The 24,045-nt window shown below is 43.9% G+C and overlaps 1 pseudogene; it reads left to right on the plus strand.

Moving 5' to 3' along the window:
• LOC122541207 overlaps positions 1 to 18,871 on the plus strand; it is a 48,606-nt pseudogene extending 29,735 nt beyond the window's left edge.
• The last annotated feature ends 5,174 nt before the right edge of the window (positions 18,872 to 24,045 follow it).

Below are 24,045 nucleotides of genomic sequence, written 5' to 3' on the forward strand. Positions count from 1 at the left end.
CCTCCATGTCCTCGGCTGAGTGGGAGGAGGAGTTGAGATGTTGGGCCACAGGGCGGTGTGGTTGATTGGTGCGGGTGTCCCAGAGATGTTCCCTAAAGCGCTCTGCTAGGAGGTGTCCAGTCTCCCCAATGTAGAGGAGACCGCATCGGGTGCAATGGATACAATAAATGATATTGGTGGATGTGCAGGTAACCCATAGCCTAACCCATAGCCCATTTGTTTCTCATTGAGTATGCATTGAACTCTGTTTTGTACATTATTTAATCTCCTTAGAAGATCACAAATTTGGCCATGCAAGAATAAATTGACTCCACCTATGACACTTTGGCAATCCCATAAAGCTGAGTCCATTACTGACAGACTACTACATACTACAGTCAATTTTCCTGTTGACGAGAGTGAAACCATCAAGATTTTGAACACCTCAGTTGAATTATCCCTTAAGTTTCTCTGCTCTAAGGAGAACCAACCACCTTTAGCAACTTCTTACATCCCTGCTACCATCTGAGTAATCAACTGTGCACTCTCTCAAAGCCTTGTCATTCTTCCTATAATTGCAACAATGCTCTCATTGAGACTTGACTACTCTTATTTTTCTGTAAGTTTTGAGCTTGAACTGTACAGCAAAGGAATAAGGCCCTTCAGCCTCACCATGTCAGTGTCAATCATGATGCTCCTTTAAACTAATCCCATAGACATGGGCATTGTCCATATCTCTCTATTCCCTGCCTGATCACATATCTGTCTAAATACCTCTTGATGATGAGCTTATGCCCAAAATGTCAACTCTCCTGGTCTTGAGATGCTGCCTGATCATCTGTGTTCTTTTCTGACACCATACTTTTCAAATCTGACTCTCCAGCATCTGCAGCCCTCACTTTCTCCTAAATGCCTCTTAAGCATTGATATTGTGTCTGCTTCTACCACCTCCTTTGGCTGCATGCTCCCGGCCCCACTACTCTCTGTGTTAAAAAAAAAACCTTGCCTCACACGCTCCTTTAAACCTTCCCCCTCACCTTAAACCTATGCCTGCTAGTATTTGACATTGGGAAAGAGATGATGACTATCCACCCTATCCAAGCCTCTCATAAATTGATATACTTCTATCAGGTTGCCAGTGAAATCTATCCAGGTTTGAATTATTGATAAATCCAAAGATCCCACATATATTTAAGGCCTTTTCAACTTGTCATGTTCACTTCCCACTAATCCTGACCCTGCCTGGTAAATGCAATTTAATGCTCCTTCCCCCACCCTACTCTTAGAGGTGACCCTTGTTCATGCTGGAGGGTGTGGGCTTGAGATTCCATCACCTTCTTGGCTCCTCCTGACAAATGTCAGGGCAGGATGAGAACAGAGTGGCCTTTGTGCCTCCAAGACAGTTGGGGCCCTGAGGCAGCCGGACCATTAAGGAGGGATGTGGGAGGAGGAGGAGTCCTCATACTCAAATATTGTATGGCCTATTGACAAACTCTGCCATGGAAAATCATGATGTTTGCCAATGGAAAATGCCATGTCCCTCATACTTGTTTTAGTGAGCCCCGCCTTCCACTGCTTGCCAATAAGCTCCATTGTGTGCCCCTCATCCTTCCTTATTTACCTCTCATGAGCATCCAATGACAGTTCCTGGTCAAGGCCTGACTGTAATACCTGCAATGGAGCAAGTGAGGACTGCAGATGCTGGAGATCAGAGTCTGTCTGCAAGTCTCATTTGACAGGAGGCCGAACGCTGCCTAGGATTGCCTTTAAGTCACTTTGGAATTCCTGAAGAAAAAGGATAAGGAATTCCTGTTGGTTTTCTAGCTGGTGGTCGGGCTGCTGTCACAAACACTAAATTATGTCCAGTCTGTTCTTTCTCCATCTGCACAACAAAACAACTGACTTCATTAGTGACCCTTCTCAATTTTTCCAGCAGAATGTAACACTTTACAATTCTCTGCATTACATTTAATGTGCCTGTCCATTTTACCAGTTTGTCCCTAATGCCCTCTGGCACATCTCCTTCACTTCTCACACCTCCGCCCTTGAACCATATCCCTCCAAATACAACAAGGATAGTACCTCCTGCTCCTCACCTTCCACCCCACTAATATCCGGATACAGCACATTATCCTCCACTGTATCTGCCACCTACAGTCAGGCATCAACACCAGATATATATTTCCTCCCCATCCCTATCTGCGTTTCGCAGAGACCATTCCCTCCATCAGTCCCTCATTCGGTTCAAACCCCCAACCAACCCAGTCTCCACACCTTCCCTTGCTGCTGAAAAAGATGCAAAGCCTACGCTCACACCTCCCCCATCACCTACATGGCCCCAAAGGATCTTCTGACATCCGGCTGAGATTTTCTTGCACACCCACCCACCTCATCTACTGTGTCCATTGCTCTCTGTGTGATCTCCTCTGCATCGGGGAGACAGAACGCCAACTCACGGAAAGTTTCGGGAACATCTCTGGGACACATACACCTAACAACCCCACCGCCCTGTGGCCGACCACTTTAATGCCCCGCTCCCAGTCCACCAAGGACACGCAAGTTCTGGGCCTCCTCCACCGCCAAATCCAAGCGATCTGCCGACTGGAAGAAGAACATCTCATCTACCACGTCGGAACCCTTTAACCACATGGCATCAGTGTTGACTTCAGTAGTTTCCAACCACCCTCCAATATTCCTGATGAAGAGCTTATGCCCAAAATGTCAACTCTCCTGCTCCTCTTTTGCTGCCTGACCTGCTGTGCTTTTCCAGCGACACCCTTTTGATGATAACCTCCTGAAGTCTGTTACCATCCCCCTTCTAATTTGTGACATTCCTGACATACAGTGAATTTACAAAAAGTGAAATATTCCTGGGATACCCCTGGCTGGGTCATCAATATCACAGTTTTTATGACCCCAGCATTAATTTTCAGTGCTGTGACTATTCTAATGCAGGGAAATGAGGAAGTAAACGTGTACTCAGCACAAGACCTACAGACATTATTTCCAATAATAAAATTGATCATCTATTTGGATCGGACACAACAAAGAGCTCCTGTCCAATTCCTCAACTCTTGTCCTGTGACCACCCTGAGAAGGCAGATCACTTGAATTTCTCATCTGACAGACAGCATCTTTGACAATGCGGCTCACTTTCGGGCACTGCTCTGAAAGGTCAGGTAAGATTATATGCCACACTTTGTAAATTGTGACTGAAACTCAAGCTGTACTGGCAAAGGGGTGAGAGGGGTATGACTGACTGTCACACAGATTGGTCCTGCGGTGGAGGTTTGTTTTCTTGAAAAGTGTGGTACATTCTTCTCTGTTTTGTCTCGAAGGAATCAGGAAGCCAAGATTTGAAAATGAAGAAACGGGACATTATGTTTACAATCACTGACCTGTTTGGTGCTGGCTCAGAAACCACCTCCACCACCATCTGCTGAGGACTCTTCCTGATGACGAAATATCCAGAAATCCAAAGTAAGCAATCAAAACTTTGCTTCTATTTGTTTGGTGTTGCTGTCAAAAACATTACCTTATCAGTCCTTTATACGTGCCCTCTGAGAGAGATTTCATCTTATCAGCATAGTGCAGAGTATTGGAAAATTATCTTGCATTTCTGTATCTGGTGATTAATCATATCTTCACAATAAATAAAAGCTCCTGTGGCTGACGCTGTAAGAATCTGGTTTAGAATATGATACAAGAGCCACAATATGGCTCTCAATGACCCCTGGTCCTTTCTGTGAACACACCCCTATGATCAGCATTGAATGGAACATATTGATGAATATCACATTGAATGGTTTGTACCAGAAAGAGCTAGTCCTTAGCAAGCAAGCAGGTGGAGCATTTCTGAGCTCGAGTTGAGCCTATGTTAACACATCAACCATGCAAGACAGGCAGAGATGATACTTGTAGTAATGCAATATCGATGCCAATATGTTTTATAAATCTAAGTCTGAAACATATCGTTTCTGTTTCATAAAAGGGCTCAAGTAATTTTATCAACAGAGGAAATTTTGTAACCAGTAATACAAATTTGAAGAACACTACAGCTGACTTTAAGGTGTACCTTGTGTGTACAGTGCTAGCTTTGCAGTGTTCCTTTTTAATTGCCAGCAATGCTACTATGTGGAGGCTCTTAAATTCCAGAACCCTGCAAATCTCCATTCCCTATACAGACATGAATATGCAAGGTTTGTGAAGGTTTGTAGCTCAGGTTGACGTTTAGGGTGTAAGTTTGCTCGCTGAGCTGTAGGTTTGATATCCAGACATTTCATTACCTGGCTAGGTAACATCATCAGTGGCGACCTCCAAGTGAAGCGAAGCTGTTGTCTCCTGCTTTCTATGTATAGCTTTCTCCTGGATGGGGTTCCAGGCGTTTGTGGTGATGTTATTTCCTGTTCGTTTTCTGAGGGGTTGATACATGGCATCTAGATCTATGCGTTTGTTTATGGCATTGTGGTTGGAGTGCCAGGCCTCTAGGAATTCTCTGGCATGTCTTTGCTTAGCCTGTCCCAGGATAGATGTGTTGTCCCAGTCGAAATGACATGAATATGTTTTGAGAATAATTCAGTTTGTATTAGTTATCTCTGGGGAAGCTTGTGATCTTGTTGGTTAGCATGAAGTAATAACAAAGAATTAAAAGACAGAAGCAAAATAGTAATGCACCTCAAACAATTGGAACGCTGAAGAAATCTTCCCTTGTTCCATTACACTATACAAAGATTCCCATGATAAGTGGCACAGTGGTCAATGGTTAGCACTGCTTCCTTATAGTGCCAGGGGCCAGGGTTCAAATCCAGCCTTGGGTGACTATCTGTCTGTGTGGAATTTGCATGTTCTCCCCATGTATTTAGATTAGATTAGATTACCTACAGTGTGGAAACAGATCCTTCGGCCCAACAAGTACACACCAACCTGCCGAAGAGCAACCTAACCAGACCAATTCCCCTACATTCACCCCTGACTAATGCACATAACACTACGGGCAATTTAGCTTGGCCAGTTCACCTGACCTGCACATATTTGGATTGTGGGAGGAAACCGGAGCACCCGGAGAAAACCCATGCAGACACGGGGAAAATGTGCAAACTCCACACAGATAGTTGCCCAAGGGAGGAATTGAACCTGGCTCTCTGGCGCTGTGAGGCTTTGTCCAGGTGCTCTAGTTTCCTCCTATTGTTCAAAGATGTGCTGATTATGTGGATTGACCATGTTGAAATTGCTCATAGTGCCCAGGGATGTGTAGGTTAGGTGGGTTAGTCATGGCTGAAAATGTGTTGCTGGAAAAGCGCAGCAGGTCAGGCAGCATCCAAGGAACAGGAGAATCGACGTTTCGGGCATAAGCCCTTCTTCAGGAATAGTCATGGGACATGCAGGGTGGTGGGGATGGAGTGTGTCTGGGTGGGATGCTCTTCAGAGAGTTAGTGGGGACTTGATGGGCCAAAGGCCGACTTGCACAGTGTAGGGTTTCTTTCATTCCATTTTCTTTTCTTTCTCAAATCAGGATAGCAGATAACTAGCTATTGCTGTGACTGTCCAATCATTAAGTAAAAAGCATTGCTTGTCAACCTGCTCAGACTGCTCTTGTTACACATTTGTCCCTCATACCTTCACTACATCATTTTGCTCTTCCAAATCCTTTCTCTTTCGGAGAAAGTTCAGGAGGAAATTGATCAAGTGATAGGAGCTGGGCAATCCCCAAGAATCGAGGACCGGAAACTCATACCCTACACTGAGGTAGTGATCCTGAAATCCAAAGATTTGCCAACATGATCCCCTTGAACATTCCTCATTCAACCACTGAGGACACACAATTTAGGGGATATTTCATTCCAAAGGGATACTTTAACCTAACTGTTAATTTTAAATTTCAATTGGTGGCCTTTGGAATATTGTAACATCCCATAAAAGTACCTTCAAAATATCAAGTGACAAAATTTGAAGAAAAACTGATTGAAATATCAAGCAGCTTCTGGTAAATCATTTTTGTGTTTGTAATAGTAGGAGCATGATCCACTGCATTTAAGAATGTTTTTGGGCGAATTATAACTCTGAAATATCCACAAGAAAGAAGTGAAATCAGGCATAATGCTGTCCTGATTCTTCTCCCTCTACCTACCCCTCAAATTCCTGTCCATGGAGGTCAGGAACATGCACAAAGTCAGAGTTATTTTGCAGGGAACGTGTGATTCCTGTACTGACCTCAGTGTTGTACGATGAAACTCAATGGGAAAAACCAAGGGAGTTTAACCCAGCTCACTTCTTAGATGTTTATGAAGAGAGATGCCTTCATGCCTTTCTCTGCAGGTAAGTTAGAGGATTGTGCATCTTTTTGTGGAAATTATTTTGTTTGTAAAATTAAGGTCAGGTACACAGAGCAACTTTCGTTGGGATCTCAAAATATGCAAATGTAATTTGGTCAAAATTTTAAATATTCTGATTAAAAAATCCTGGAGATGGCATTTGAAAAGGTTACCATCAGAAGTTACCATGTATTGGTATGGCTGGAGGATTTGTTAGTTAATGGAAAGTATGAGGTGCACATGAATGGGTTATTTTCAGCTTGGCAAGACGTAGAAATGGAGTGCATAGGGGTCGGTGCTGGAGCCTATTCATCATCTATATCAATGACTTGCAGGAAACTACAATTACCAAATGTGCTAATGACTGAAAGATAAGTAGGAGAGTAAGTTCTGAAAAAAACAGAGGGAGCCTGCAAAGAGTTGTAGATATTTTAAGTGGGTGGGAGAAATTTGGCAGATAGAGCATAATGTGGAAAACCAAGACTTTAGCAGAAACAATAGGAAGGCAGTATAATATTTATATGAAGAGAGACTGAAAAGTTTAGATATCATGGAATACAGGGAGAACAAGCCATTTGGAGACAGAACTGGCTCAAAGACAGAGAAGACAGAGGGAGGTGGTGAAGGGTTGTTTTTCAGACTGGAGGCTTGTGACCAGTGGAATGCCACAAGGATTGGGTCCACTACTTTTCATTATTTATAGAAATGATTTGGATATGAGCATAAGAAGTATAGTTAGGAAGTTTGCAGATGACACCAAAATTGGACATGCAGTGGACAGCGAAGAAGGTTACCTCGGATTACAATGGGATCTTGATCAGATGGGTCAATGGGCTGAGGAGTGGCATATGGAGTTTAATTTAGATAAATGAGAGGTGCTGGATTTTGGGAAAGCAAATCTTAGCAGGACTTATACATTTAATGGTAAGATCCTAGTGTGTGTTTCTGAACAAAGGGACCTTGGAGTGTAGGTTCATAGCTCCTTGAAAGTAGAGTCGCAGATAGATAGGATAGTGAAGAAGGCATTTTGTATGCTTTCCTTTATTGGACAGAGTATTGAGGACAGACGTTGGGAGGTTGTGTTGTGGCTGTAGAGGATACTGCTGAGGCCACTGTTGGAATATTGTGTGCAATTCTGGTCTCTTTCCTAGCGGAAGGATGTTGTGAAACTTGAAGGGTTTGGAAAAGATTTCCAAGTATGTTGCCAGGGTTGGAGGATTTGAGCTATAGGAAGAGGTTGAATAGGCTAGGGCTGTTTCCCCTGGAGTGTCAGAGGGTGAGGGGTGACCTTATAGAGGTTTATAAAATCAAGAGGGGCATGGATACTGTAAATGGACAAGGTCTTTTCCCTAGGAGAAAGTGAGGACTGCAGATGCTGGAGATCAGAGCTTAAAAATGTGTTGCTGGAAAAGCGCAGCAGGTCATGCAGCATCAAAGGAACAGGAGAATCGACATTTTGGGCATAAGCCCTAGGCGGAAGATGAGGCGCTCTTCCTCCAGGCGTCGTGTTGCCATGGTCTGGCGATGGAGGAGGCCAAGAATCTGCATGTCCTTGGTGGAGTGGGAGGGGGAGTTAAAGTGTTCAGCCAAAGCTTTGACAAAGAGTCAGTTAGACTCGAAACGTCAGCTCTTTTCTCTCCCTACAAATGCTGCCAGACCTGCTGAGATTTTCCAGCATTTTCTCTTTGGTTTCAGATTCCAGCATCCACAGTAATTTGCTTTTATACTATTTGCCTTCTTTACCACTCTATCCACCTGTTCAGCAACCTTCAGGGTACAATGGACCTGCACTCCCAGATCTCTCTCTGGCCATCAACCTTTCCAAAGGTTCTTCCGTACATTGTATAATTCACTCTGGAATTAGTCTTGCCTAAATGCATCACCTCACATTTGTCTGGATTGAAAACCATCTGCCACTTTTCCACCCAACTCTCCAGTCTGTCTATATCCTCCTATATTCTCTGACAGTCCCTTATGCTTTCTGCTACTCCACTAATCTTTGTGTTGTCTGCAAACTTGCTGATCATACCAACAGTGCCCTCCTCCAGATTATTTATGTATATTACAAACAACAGTGGCCCCAGCACTGACTCCTGTGGAACACCACTGGTCACCTTTCTTCATTTCGAGAAACTCCTTTCAACTACTACTCTCTGTCTCCTGTTGCTCAACCAGTTCTTTATCCACCTAGCTAGAACATCCTGCATACCATGTGACTTCACTTTCGCCATTAGTCTACCATGGGGAAACTTACCTAACACCTTACTAAAGTCCATGTATATGACATCAACAGCCCTTCCTTCATCTCTCAACTTGGTCACTTCCTCAAAGAACTCTATTAAGTTGGTAAGACACAATCTCCCCCACACAAAACCATGTTGCCTATCACTGATAAGCCCAGTCTTTTCTAAATATAAATAGATCCTATCCCTCAGTACCTTCTGCAGCAACTTTCCCACCACTGACGTCAGGCTCACTGGTCTGTAGTTACCGGAATATCCCTACTACCCTTCTTGTACAAGGGGACAACATGAGCAACCCTCCAGTCCTCTGGCAACTCACCTATATTTAAGGATGCCACAAAGATATCTTCAGGGCCCCAGCTATTTCCTCTCTCACCTCCCTCAGCAACCTGGGATAGATCCCATCCAGTCCTGGGAATTTGTCCACCTTAATAACCTCTGGCCTACCCAACACATCTTCCCTACTTATGTCAACGTGATCCAGACTAATCAAACTTCTATCTCTAATTTCAATATTCATCATGTTCCTGTCCTCAGTGAACACTGATGCAAAGTAATCATTCAGAATCTCATCCATTTGCTCAGGTTCAACACACAGCCTTCCTTCGTTATCCTTTCGTGGACCAATCCTTTCTCTAGTTACCCACTTGCTTCTTATATAAGAATAAAATGCTTTGGGATTCTCATTAATTCTGCTCGCTAAAGCTATTTCATGCTTGAAATAGCTTTAGCCTGCTTGATTCCTTGTTTAAGACTTGTCCTACTCTTCCGATATTCCTGCAGGGCCTGTTCTGTTCTTAGCTGCCTAGACCTTATGTGTGCTTCCCTTTTCCTCTTGGCAAGTCGTACAATTTCTCCTATCATCCACGGTTCACGAATCTTGCCCTTCCTATCCTTAACTTCCAACAGGACATCCCTGCACTATCTTTAACCTATCTTTGAAAGCCTCCCCCATCTCAAATGTCGACTTCCCTTCAAATAGCTGGGTCCAATCCACATTTCTGTGCTCCTGCCTAATTTTGATATAATTGGCCTTGGCCCAGTTTAGTACTCTTCCCTTTTAGGACCACTCTCTTCTTTATCTTTGAGTATTCTAAAACTTACAGAATTGTGGTCATTGTTCCCAAAGAAATCCCCCACTGCAACTTCTAATTTTGATATAATTGGCCTTGGCCCAGTTTAGTACTCTTCCCTTTGCACCACTCTCTTCTTTATCTTTGAGTATTCTAAAACTTACAGAATTGTGGTCATTGTTCCCAAAGAAATCCCCCACTGCAACTTCTACCACCTGTCCTGGCTCATTCCCCAGTACCAGGTCTAATATGGCCCCTTCCCTTGTTGGACTATTGACATACTGCTCTAGGAAGCCCTCCTGAACGCTTCTTACAAATTCTGCCCCATTCAGACCTCTGACGCTAAGTGTATCCCAGTCAATGTTGGGAAAATTAAAATCTCCTACCACCACTACCCTATTGCCTCTACATCTTTCCATAATCTGTTTACCTATTTGTTCTTCTACCTCACACTCACTGTTGGGAGGCCTGTAATACAGCCCCAACAACGTAACTACACCCTTCTTATTTCTCAGCTCCACCCATAATGTCTCACTGTAAGAATTATGAAGATAGCATTAATAAAGGGAAGAGTAGGCAGACAGCAGGTGAGCCCAAAAAAAAACTGGTGGCCTGAAATGCATCTACTTTAATGCAAGGAGTATAGTGTGTAAGGCATATGAACGTAGGGCTGAGGTTGGTGCGTGGGAGTATGATTGGTAACTAAATGTTCCAGGATAGAGACGCTTCAGACAGGACTGGGAGGGAAGTAAAAGGGGGATGGAGTTGCACTGCTGGTCAGGGACGATATCACGGCTGTGCTAAAGGAGCACACTATGGAGATCTTGGGTAGATTAGATTACTTTAAGTCCCTGACGAGCAATGCAACTCCATCCCCCTTTTACTTCCCTCCATGTCCTGTCTGAAGCGTCTCTATCCTGAAACATTTAGTTGCCAATCATCATGCCCTTCCTTCAACCAAGTCTCTGTGATTGCAATAATGTCATACTCCCACGCACCAATCCAAGCCCTAAGTTCATCTGCCTTACACACTATACTTCTTGCATTAAAGTAGATGCATTTCAGGCCACCAGTTTTTTTGGACTTGACTGCTCTCTGCCTACTCTTCCCTTTATTAATGCTATCTTCATAATTTTTACAGTCTCCACCTCACTGCCTACTTGTTTTCTCTTCTGGTTCCCAGACCGTGCCATATTAGTTTAAAATCTCCCCAACAGCAGTAGCAAAAACTCCCCCAAGGACATTGGTTCCAGTCTGGTTCAAATGTAGACCGTCCATTTGGGTTGGAGAGTTAGATCCGGAATAAGGTGGGGGGAGAGGAAATGAGGAAACTGGTGAAATCGGTGTTGATCCCGTGTGGTTGGAGAGTCCCAAGGTGGAAGATGAGGTGTTCTTCCTCCAGGCATGGATTTGGTAATGGAGGAGGCTCAGGACCTGCATGTCCTTGGCAGAGTGGGAGGGGGAGTTGAAGTGTTCGGCCACAAGGCAGTGGGGTTGTTTAATGTGTGTGTCCCCAGAGATGTTCTCTGACATGTTCCGCATGTCGGCAGCCTGTCTCCCCAATGCCAGAGGAGACCACATCTGGTGCAACGGACACAGTAGATGACATGTGTGGAAGTACAGGTAAATCTGTCAGATGCGGAAGGCTCCTTTGGGGCCTTGGACAGAGGTGAGGAGGAAGGTATGGGTGCAGGTTTTGCACTTCTTGCAGTTTCAGGGGAAGGTGCTAGGAATAGAGGGTGGGTTGGTGGGGAGCATGGACCTAACAAGGGAGTCGCTGAGAAACTCAATCTTCCTTCCCACCTATCCGCTCCACCCTCCTCTCAGACCTATGACCATCACTTGCTAGGAATAGAGGGTGGGTTGGTGGGGAGCATGGACCTAACAAGAGAGTCGCTGAGAGACTCAATCTTCCTTCCCACCTATCCGCTCCACCCTCCTCTCAGACCTATGACCATCACTCACCCACCTTCATCTACCTATCGTATTCCCAGCTACCTTCCCCCCAGCCCCACCCCAACCACTGATCTCTAAGCTCCCTCGGGCCACAACCCCATTCCTGGTGAAGAGCCATAATGCCATGGCATCTTTATCTTATGCAGCAGTCTTTTGTGCAACACTTTGTCGAATTCCTTTTGGTAATCTAGATCTAGCACATCTACTGATTCAAAACATTGACTCTCCTGCTCCTTGGATGCTGCCTGACCAGCTGTGCATTTCCAAAAGCATCTGGAATGTCATAGAGTCATACAGCACAGAAACAGATCCTTCAGTCCATGCTTGGTAAAAAAACAAGGACTGCAGATGCTGGAAACCAGATTCCAGATTAGAGTGGTGCTGGAAAAGCACAGTAGTTCAGACAGCATCCAAGGAGCAGGAAAATCGATGTTTCGGGCAAAAGCCCTTCATCAGGAATAGAGCCATGCTTAACAAGTTACCCAAACTAAACTAATCCCACTTGCCTGCATTTGGCCCATAACCTCCTAAACCATTTCTATTCATGTACCTGTCCAAATGTCTTTTAATTATTGTAATTGCATCTGCTACTTCCTCTGGCATTTCATTCCACATACGAACAACCCTCTGTGTGAAAAAGCTGTTCCTCAGGTAACTGTGTAACAGTTTTCCTCTTATTTAAAGAAGGACTTAAATGTATTGGTGGCTGTTCAGAAAAGGTTTGCTTTACTGATATCTGGGATAGGAAGGTTGTTCTATGGGGAAGCACTGGTCCGAATTGGCCTATATCCATTTAGAGTTTACAAGAATAAGATGTAACATTATTGAGACATGTAAGTGAACTGGACAGACTGAGCGCTGAAAGAATGTTTCCACTTGTGAGACAGAGTAAAACTAGGGGACACAGTTTAAAATTAATTGCTCTCGCATTTTAGACAGAATTGACAGCAAATTGTTTTCTCTCAGTTGAGTCGTGAGGCTTTGAAATTCTGTTCATAAGAACTTTGGGCAGGAACAGGCCATCTGGCCCTTTCAGGCCACTCTTCCATTCAATATGATCATGGCTGATCTTTTCATGGCCTCAGCTCCACCTACCTGCCCTCTCTCCATAACCCTTAGTTCCTTTACTGTTCAAACAAATATCTATCATAGCTTTAAAAACATTTACTGAGGAAGCCTCAACTACTTCACTGGGCAGGGATTTCCAGAAATTCACAACCCTTTGGGTGAAGAATTTCCTTCTCAATTCAGTCCTAAAACTGCTCCCCCTAATTTTCAGGCTATGCCCTCTTGTCCTAGTTTCACCCACCATTGGACACATTCACTCTACCTCTATCTTATCTATTCCCACCATAATTTTACATGTTTTTAATAAGGTTCCCCCCCTCATTCTTCTAAATTCCAAAGAATTTAATCCCACTCTACTCAATCTGTGCTCGGAAGCCAACCCTCTCCACTCCAGAATCAACCTAGTGACCCTGCTCTGCACCCTTCTAGTGCAAGTATATCATTTCTCCAGTACAGAGACTAAAACTGCACACAGTACTCCAGGTGTGGCCTCACCAGCATCCTATATAGCTGCAGCATAATCTCCCTGCTTTTGAACTCAATCCCTTTAGCAATGAAGGACAAAACTCCATTTCCCTTTTTAATTACCTGTGCACCTGCAGACCAACCTTCTGTGATTCATGTACAAGAACACCCAGGTCCCTCTGCACAGCAATTTTTACCATTCAAATAATAGTCCTTTTTGCTGTTATTCCTACCAAAATGGATGACTTTGCATTTATTAATATTGTATTCTATCTGCCAGATTTTTGCCCACTCATTTAAAGTATCTACATCCCACTGCAAAGTTTCACAGTCCTCTGCACACTGTGCTCTACCACTCATCTTAATGTCATCTGCAAACTTTGACATGTTACATATGATCCCAACTCCAAATTATCTATGTAAATTGTGAATAATTTCAGTCACACCACTGATTCCTGAGGCACACCACTAGTCACCAATTGCCAACCAGAAAAGCAGTCATTTATTCCCACTTTTTGCTTCCTATTAGTTAACCAATTCTCTACCCATGCTAATACATGTCCCATAATGCCATGCATCTTTGTCTTATGCAGCAGCCTTTTGTGCAGCACTTTGTTGAATGTTTTTTGGTAATTGAGATCTACCACATCTACTGATTCCCCATTGTCCACCATGTTCATAATGTCTCAAGTGAATTCCAGATTAGTTAAGCATGACTTGCCTTTCATGAACCCATGCTGCTTTTGCCCAATGGGACAATTTCTATCTAGATGACTTGCTGTTCTTTCCTTGATAATAGATTCAAGCATTTTCCCCACCATAAGTTAAGCTAACCAACCTATAATTCCCCATCTTTTGTCTACTTCATTTTTTAAATAGTGCCGTCACATTTGCTGTTTTCCAATCTGCTGGAACTGCCCCAGAGTTCAGTGATTTTTGGAAAATTTCCACAAGTGCATTTGCTATTTCCCCCGCCATTTCATTTAGTACCTTGGGATGCATTCCTTCAGAGCTGGGAGACTTGTCCACATTTAGCTCTATCAGCTTGCCCAACACTACCTCTTTCATGATAATGATTGGTTCCAGGTCCTCACTTGCCTTTGTCTCCTTGTCAGTATCTGGCATGTTATTCGTGTCCTCCACTGTGAAGACCGACACAAAATACCTGTTCAATGTCTCAGCCATTTCCTCATATCCTGTTACTAAATCCTCCTTCTCATCCTGTAAAGGACCAATGTTTACCCTAGCCACTCCTTTTCATTTTACATATGTATAGAAGCTTTTGCTACCTGTCTTTATATTCTGAGTTATAGTCTTCTCTCATAATTTAGCTCACTTTTCTTGATAGATATTTTTGTGGCTTTAATCTTCTAATTTCCTGCTGGTCTTTGCCATTTTATGTGCCTTCTCTTTCAGTTTGATAGCGTCCCTTAATTCCTTTGATGTTCATGGCAGATTACCCCTTTTTCTACTGTCCTTCCTTTTCACTGGTGTATGCTTTTGCTGAGCATTTTGAAAAGTGGCTGTGGAAGTCATCCACTGTTCGTCAACTGTCCCACCATAAAGTCTTTGCTTCCAGTCTACTTTAGCCAACTCCTTCCTCATCCTATTGTAGTCTCCTTTGTTAAATCACAGGACCCTGAGATTGGATTTTATTTTTGCACATTCCATCTGTATTGTAAGTTCAACCAAACTGTGATCATTCCTTCCAAGAGGATCCCTGACTATGTGGTCATTAATTATTCCTGTCTCAGTACACAGGACCAGATCTAGGATAGCTTGCTTCCTCGTCGGTTCCATTACATACTGTTCAAGAAAACTATCGCAGATACATACAATGAACTCCTCCTCAAGGCTACCCTGATGGACCTGGTTCGGCCAATTAACATATAGATTAAAATCCCCCATGATAATTATCATACCAGTTTTACACACACTAATTATTTCTTTGTTTATTGCCCGCTCAAATGTGATGTTACTATTTGGTGCCCTATAGATTACACCTATCAGTGACTTTTCTTTCTTCGAATTTCTAATTTCCAACCAAATGGATTCAACCTTATTCTCCATAGATCCTATGTCATCTCTCATCACCACCCTGATGTCATCCTTAAATATCAGAGCTGCACCATCTCCCTCACCCTCCTGTCTGTCCTTCCGAATAGTCTGATACCCCTGGATGTTTAACTCCCAGTCATGACCATTCTGCAACCATGTCTCCGTAATGACTAGTAAATTATATTCATTCTCAATGATTTGTGCCGTTAACTCATCAACCTTGTTTCAAATGCTACGAGCATTCAGGTAAAGTGCCTTTATGAACTTTTTTAATAGTCTGCAGTATAATCAAACCCTGCAGCACACATGCTAACCTGCTGCTTTCCTTTCTATTTACCATCATACTTTACATTGTTTTCCCCTTCCCTTCTCATCAATCTCTAGTGACCACCCTATTTATTCTTTTTGCTAGAACACTGGTTCCAGATCGGTTCAGCTGGACACTATCCCATTAGTATAGATCCCTCAAGTTCCAAAACTGATGTCAATGCCCCATGAAATGGAACCCCTCTTTCCCACACCACTCCTTTATCCACATGTTTACTTCCCTAATTTTCCTAAGCCAATTTTCACATGGCTCTGGTAGTATTCCAGAGATTCTATCCCTAAAGGACCTGTTTAATTTGGTTCCCAGCTCCTGATAATCCCTGAACAAGTCCTCTTTCCCAGTCATGCCTATGTTGTTCGTCCAGACATTGACCACAACTGGATCCTCCCCCTCCTGCTCCAATATCCTTTCAAGCCAGTCACACATGTCCTGCACCCTGGCACCAGGCAGGCAACATACCATCTTGATCCTGCTTACAAAGGGTACTATCTCTCCCCCCTAATTAAAAAAAACCCACAACTACCATTTGTCTTTTCTCTCCCTCGTTTTGAATGGTCTCCTGAGCCACAGTAAGCTGGCGCATCCTCCCTGCAGCTCTGTTCCTCATCACGTAGGGAGCAAGTACCTCATACCTATTGGTCAAGGTCAAGAGCTGAGGCTCCTCTACCTGGATCCCTTTACTGTGTCACTTGCAATCACACCTCGCTGTCCCTGGCCACTGACTGAATTTGTGATACTCAATCTACTAGGTGTGAGTGTCTACTAAAACAAAGTGTCCAGGTAACTCTCCCCCTCCCGGATGTGTTGCAGTGTTTGAAGCTCAGATTCCACATCACCTGCTGCAGACATGGACACTGCAGTTCGCAATGGGATCAGCCAGCTCCCACATCATACAGCTACAGCACATCACCTGCCCAGCCATCTCTATTTAATTAATTTAATTATTAGTTAGTTAATTCCTGATAGCTAATCTAGTTCATTTTGGAGTGTCTTTTTTTATCAAATCCCAAACAGATTTCCTATCAATCAGGTCACAGCTCTCCTGGAACATCAGTTTGGTTTCACTTACAACCTGAGTTAAGTGAGTTATATACTTACAGCTCTGTTCTGCCATCTGACTCTGAAAACAAGGCCTTACCCACTCCTTGACGCCAGGCCCTCAATGATCCATTCTTCAGTGCACACCGAAAACTCTTGAGCAAGCACCTCAGAACTTCCACGCTAACTCTGTCCACTCTGTTAATGGCTGCTCCCTTGTACACCTTTATCTCCATCAGCAGCGGAGGCTGGGTCATTGAAGTTTAAGGCAGAGGCATGTGTGGGAATGTGCAGTTGATGCTTCAAGCAATTCACCGAGACTCATACTGAATAGCGGAGCAGGTTGAGGGGATGAATGTCCCACTCCTGCTCCTAATTTATATGGTTGCGTGCAGTTTGGCCTCTTTAACACCAGTGAAAACCAGGCAGAATCTTTCTGACTGCTTTCTTGAGCTAATGAATGTGAGTTTTGCTCTGTTACTACCATAAAGGTACAAGAAAGCCCATTCGACTCCAGAACACCTCTCCTGAAGTGAGGATGCAGTTCCAGCAGCACTGATAAATTCATTTGAAATAATTGACTTTATTTTAAAACATAAATCCAGAGAGTCAAAGTGGATTTTAATTCATAAGAACATAAGGAGCAGGAGTACACCAGCTGGCCCTTAGACCCTGCTCGTCCATTCAATAGGATCATGGCTGATCTTTTCGCGGCCTCAGCCCTACGTATTCACCCTCTCACCGTAATCCTTATTTCCCTTACTGTTCAAAACCTTATCTATCTTAGCTCTAAAAGCATTCTCTGAGAGGGCATCAACTACTTCACTGGGCAAGGAATTCCACAGATTCACAACCCTTTGGGTGAAGACATTCCCTCTTCAATTCTGACCTAAATCTGCACCCCCTAAGTTGAGGCTCTGCCCTCTTGTTCTAGTTTCACCCACCAGTGGAAAATCCTCCCTGCTTCTATCTTATTTATTCCTTTCATAATTGTATATGTTTCAATAAGATTCTCCCTCATTCTTCTAAATTCCAGTGAATATGATCCTAGTCTACTCAGTCTGTCCTCATAAACCAACCATCTCAACTCTAGAATCGACCTGGTGAACCTCCTCTGCACATCCTCTAGTGCCATTACATCCGTTCTAAAGTAAGGAGACCAAAATTGCATGCAGTACTCCAGGTGTGGCCTCATCAGCACCCTATACAGCTGCAACATAACCTCCTTGCTTTTAAACTCAATCCCTCTCGCAGTAAAGGACAAAATTTCATTTTCCTTCTTATTTACTTGTTGCACCTGCAAACCAATTCATGCACAAGGACACCCAGACCCTCTCCACAGCAGCATGCTGCAATTCTTTGGTAAGATGCGGACATCAGCAATGCCACTGTACCTGTTATTGCAGATCATGGCTGATGGTAGCTACTTGGGGAACAGTTTGTAGTCTGTGAAATGACTGGCCGTGTGAGAGTGTTTGTGTTGCACTGACCATCCACTGTTGTTTCTCATGTAGGAGAGTCTGTGCCGGTGAGGCACTTGCAAAGGCCAAGCTCTTCCTGTTCTTCACCAACCTGTTGCAGAAATTTCACTTCCGAGCTCCAGCTGGGATGACAACCGTGGACCTGGTACTACAAATCAAATTAACGCTGACCCCAAAACCTCACCGGATATGCACTGTGCTTCGCTGACGGCCAGTGCCGAAACCCTCCAAATAGAGTCCTGGAGTCGTACAACACAGAAACAGGCCCTCTGATCCAACTGGTCCATGCTGATCAGGTTTCCTAAACTGACCTAGTCCCATTTTCCTGCATTTGTTCCGTGTTCTTCAAAATCTTTCCTGGCCATGTACCTGTCCAAATGTCTTTTGAATGTTGTAACTGTATCTGCATTTACCACTTCCTCTGGCAGCTCATTGAATAAATGCGCCATCCACTGTGAGAAAAAGTTTGAGTTTGATTTATTGTTGTCTCCTGTACCAAGCTACAAAGTGTTGTTTTATGTGCTATACAGACAGATCATACCATACAAAGTGTATTAGGGTAGCAGAACAGAGTGCAGAATACAGCATTACAGCCACAGAGAAGGTGCAGAAAGATCAGAATGAACATTTGAAGAGTCCGTTCAAAAGTCTAAAACAGCGGGGAAGAAGCTGTTCTTGAGTGTGTTCTTTTGTGTATTCAGCCTGACTGGGCTCTGGCACAGGCAGTCAGCTGCTTGCCAGACCGGTCAGTCCATGTGCAGAAGCCCCTACATTGATCAACTGCAATCTATCTGTAATCTGTTTATCTGACTGTAATGTTTATCCTTTTAACTATGTCTTATTTCTAACTTGTGCGATGGATCAACTTGTTTTCTTCTTTATTCCTCTTTTTGTATCTAAGGTTTGTATCTAAGTACTTTCTACCTCGGATGGCACCATGAGAGGTGACATTGTTAACTTTTCCTGTATTTCTGTTCTTAAGGACACAAGACAAAAACCCTAATTCAAATTCAAATTAAGAGTCTAATGATGACCATGGAACCATTGTCAATTGTTGAAAACCCATCTGGCTCACTCATCGTTCCGTAACTCCAGATTCACAGCAATCTGTTTTTCTTTTAATTGCCATCTGGCTAATTAGAGATGGGTAATAACTACTAGCTTAGCCAGCGATGCCCACATCCCCGAATTATTATTTTTTTAAAATGCTGCTGGAATAAACACAAGCAATGAAAGTAACCAGCTTGGCCAGGGCACAGGATGCACAGAGGATATGGAATTGGTAATAGGTATAACGGACAGCCTAAGTCCATATTGCTCTCTCTGGTTGAAAGCTTACCTCACGTCGGTGAAATTTCTCCAAAGCAATAGCTAAATCCTGGGCAGCACAGTCAACAAGTCATCGTGTTTTCCGCTTTACCTTTTGGAGGGATTGTGTAACTGGTAGTCAATCTGTCATTGCTTCGTGACATTGCCATGTAATCTGGAATCCTAAATCAAGGTACAATCCAAGAGAAAGTGATCCTCCTCCTTCAACACACTGTCCTCTGGTACTGAGGATGACTTGCTTCCTCTGCGGCTCATGGGTTCAGAGATGCCTGAAATCTGCAGATTGTGTCACGGCTGGAGTTGGCGCTGTTTGGAGAGAGTGAGAGCGCCTGGGCTGAATTTGATTTGATTTGTTTTGAGAAACTGATGTCTGAGGAGGTCTGGTTTGAGACCAGTGAATGACATGGTCCCCAGTGACTGACGTTTCAATATTAGCCAGGTTTTCTTGGGAGAGCTGTTGGAATGTTCCTGCTGCCACTGGATTTGGAGGATATTCTGAAGATTTTGTAGCCAATATTTCTCTGGGGCTTTGCCTGCTGTCGGCTGCTGGAGTCTCAGATACTGCTCATGAAGTGGCTATATTTTGCTATAAATTCTGTGTCTTATGGTTCTGCCCCACAACTACCTGATGAAGGAGCAGTGCTCCTAAATAAACCTGTTGGACTATAACCTGGTTTTGTGTGACTTTTAACTTCAGATATGAATGCCAGAGTGTACGGGTGTTGGTGCTTACAGAAACCTTCAGCATTCCATGAGGGCTCAGTGATACTGAATCTTCCTCTTCTGCTGAAGTGTGCTCACTGAGCTGTGCTCGAGATGTTTAATCTCAGAGTTGTCTCAAACAAAAAACTGAGCTTGTGGGAAATGCCCGGGAAATTGAAGACCACTCAAGTCCAAAACTTTCCGAATGAACTGTTACTCCCCACTCACCCACCCCTCCCAAAGAAACAATTTGCAAACCCCAAACTCAAACTGACATTGACCCACCCCCACCAACCCCAACACAACCCAGAACTCTGAACCTGACCTCCTCAACCCATTAATCCAACCTGCCGACATCCCAACAGACCAAAACTCCTCTCTGAGGTCTCCTGCTGGGCCTGACAGCAACTCCTCAATCTGAAACAATTTCCCCCTCCAAACTCCTCTCTTGAACTCTTCACTTGACACCCTTGCCATGTAATCCAGCAGTTACCCTTGCCCCCACCCTCCTGGCACCCTGTCTCTCTTGCCCACCTAGCACCCTACCTCTGCCACACACCTGGTACCCTATCCCTTCCTCACCTTCCTGCTACCCTACCTCCCTCACTCACCTGGCACCTCACCTCCCTCAGACGAAAGGTGAAATGGAGCTGCAGACAGGACAAAGGGAATGGTCAGGGCAGTGGGGGTTAAAGGTCAGAGCTGTTTGAACAAAAGACAACAGTGTGGGAGTGCATTGCTCAAGAGCAGCTGTTAGTAACAAGAAAGATAAACCATGCCTGAAGGCAAAGCTTGAAACAAAATGCAAACAGGTAGTTGGGAGTAAAAATAATTTGAAAAATCAAAATGAACATTTTTCCTCTGAGTTTACCATGGAGAAAGACTTGAAGACTTAGCAAGTTACTGGTGATATCTTGGGGTCAGTCCATATCACAGTAGGGGAGGTGTTGGATATATTAGAGTGTATGAAGGTGGATAAATCTCCTCATCCTGACCAGATCTATCCAAGATTACTGCAAGAGGCTAGAGAAGCAATTGAGGGGATCCTGGCTGATATATTTACATCATCGTTAGTCATGGCTTAGGGCAGACTGAAGGGTAGCGAATGTTGTGCCATTATTCAAGAAAGGCTGCAAAGAAAAGCCTGGGAACTATAGACCAGTAAGCGTAACATCTGTGGTGAGTAAATTACTTGAGAAGATTCTGAGATAAGATATACATGCATTTAGAAAGACAGGGTTTGATTAAGAGTAGGAGAAAGTGAGGACTGCAGGTGCTGGAGATCAGAGCTGTAAAATGTGTTGCTGGAAAAGCGCAGCAGGTCATGCAGCATCAAAGGAGCAGGAGAATCGACGTTTTGGGCATAAGCCCTTCTTTAGGAATGAGGAGGGTGTGCCAAGAGTAGTCAGCATAGCTTTGTGAGTGGGAGATCATGCCTCACAAGTTTGAGTTCTATGATGAAGTGACCAAGAAAGTTGACAAGGGCAGGGCAGTAGACATAGTCTATATGGATTTCAATAAGGCCTTTGATAAGGTTTCACGTGACAAGTTGCTCAGAAGGTTAGATCGCACGGAATCCAGGGCGAGGTGGCAAATTGGCTTGACGGTAAGAAGCAGAGAGTAATAGTGGAAAGGTGCTTGTCAGACTGGATGTCTGTGACTGGTGGAGTGCGTCAGGTGTTGGTGTTGGGCCCTTTATTGTTTATTATCTATTTCAATGCTTTGGATGAGAATGTATAAGGCACGATTAGTAAGTTTGCTGATGACACTAAAATAGGTGGTATCGTGGACAGTGAGGAAGGTTATCAGAAATTGCAGCAGGACCTTGATCAGCTGGGGAAGTGGGCCAAGAAATGGCAAATAGAGTTTAATATATATAAGTGTGAGGTCTTCCATATTGGAAAGTCAAATCAAGCCAGGAGTTTCATGGTGAATGGTAGGGCCTTAAGGAGTGTTGTGGAGCAGAGGGATCTTGGAATTAAGGTTCACAGTTCTCCTAAAGTGGAGTCACAGGTAGACAGGTCAGTGAAGAAGGCTTTTGGCACACTAGCCTTCATCAGTCAGAACACTGAGTATAGAAGTTGGGAAGTTATGTTGCAGTTATACAGGACATTGGTGAGGGTGCACTTGGAGTATTTTGTTTAATTTTGGTAACCTTGTTATAGGAAGGATGTTATTAAACGGGAAAGAGTGCAGAAGAAATTTTCAAGGATGTTGCCTGGATTCAGTGGTCTGAGTTATTAGGAGCGGTTGGACAAGTTAGCAATTTTTCTTTGGAGCTAGGAGGCTGAGGGGGGTCCTTATAGAGGTGTATAAGATCACAAGAGGTATGAATATTGTGAATGCACTCAGTCTTTTTCCCAGGATTGGAGAATGGAGGATTAGAGGGCATCAGTTTAAGGTTAGAGGGGAAAGAATTAAAGGGAACCTGAATGGAAACATTTTTACACAGAGGGTGGTGGACATTTGGAATAAGCTGCCAATAGAAGTGGTTGAGGCAGGTACATTCACAAAGTATAAAAGGCATTTGGACAAATACATGAATAGAAAAGGTTTAGAAGGATGTAGGCCAAGTGTCGGGAAATATGGTTCGCATGGATGGTTATTTTTCGAACAAAGAACAAAGAAAATTACAGCTTAGGAACGGGTCCTTTGGCCCTCCAAGCCTGCGCTGATCCAGATCCCCTATCTAAACCTGTCACCTATTTTCCAATTATCTGTATCCCTCTGCTCCATTCCCATTCATGTATCTGTCCAGATACATCTTAAATGACGCTACCGTGCCCCGCCTCTGCCACCTCCACTGGCCACGCATTCCAGGCACCAACCACCCTCTGTGTAAAGAACTTTCCACGCATATCTCTCTTAAACTTTTCCCCTCTCACTTTGAACTCGCAACCTCTAGTAATTGAGTCTCCCACTCTGGGAAAAAGCTTCTTGCTATCCATCCTGTCTATATCTCTCATGATTTTGTAGACCTCAATCAGGTGAACCCTCAACTTTCATTCTTCTAATGAAAATAATCCTAATCTACTCAACCTTACTTCATAGAATCATAAAGTTCCTACAGGTTGGAAACAGGCCCTTCAGCCTAACAAGTCCACACCAACCCTCCAAAGAGTAACCCACTCAGACCCATTCCCCAACCCTATTATCCTACATTTACCCCAGTCAAAGCACCTAACCTCCATATCCCTGAACACAATGGGCAATTTAGCATGGCCAATTTACCTAACCTGCACACCTTTAGATTGTGGGATGAAACCAGAGCACCCAGAGGAAATCTACGCAGACATGGCGATAATGTGCAAGTTCCACACAGACAGTCGCCCAAGGTTGGTCCCTGGTGCTGTGAAGCAGCAGTGCTAACCACTGAGCCACCGTGCCTCCCGATACCTAGCTCCTCATAGCTAGCGCCCTCCATACCAGGCAACATCCTGGTGAACCTCCTCTGCACCCTCTCCAAAGCATCCTCATCCTCTGGTAATGTGACGGCCAGAACTGTACGCAGTTCCAAATGTGGCCGAACCAAAGATCGATATGAGCAGCAGCAAGGACTCCCACGTGTGACAAGCTGCACATTCTGCTTGGCTGACCTCTCCTGCTGTAAATTTGTGATTAACACCATCGACTAGAATTATTAAACTTATTTTATTAAATATTTTCTACCCTGGTTCTGTGCAATCTCAGTTTCCACTATTCCAAAACTTCAAGGGTTTGAACTCTGTAAGGTTTTAGTTGTTGCGGTACACCTAGCTTTATTTACTGCATTATTCCTCACCAGATAGTAACTTTCCTACTCCTCTATCACTAAAGTTATGGAACGTTTAACTGTAAGTAAGTTCTTGCTGTTTAGATTAGATTACATTACAGTGTGGAAACAGACCCTTCGGCCCAACAAGTCCACACCGACCCACTGAAGCGTAACCCACCCATACCCCTACATTTACCCCTTACCTAACACTACGGGCAATTTAGCATGGCCAATTCACCTGACCTGCCCATCTTTGGACT

This window comes from Chiloscyllium plagiosum, chromosome 37 (assembly GCF_004010195.1).
Source record: "Chiloscyllium plagiosum isolate BGI_BamShark_2017 chromosome 37, ASM401019v2, whole genome shotgun sequence".
Taxonomy (NCBI): Eukaryota; Metazoa; Chordata; class Chondrichthyes; order Orectolobiformes; family Hemiscylliidae; genus Chiloscyllium; species Chiloscyllium plagiosum.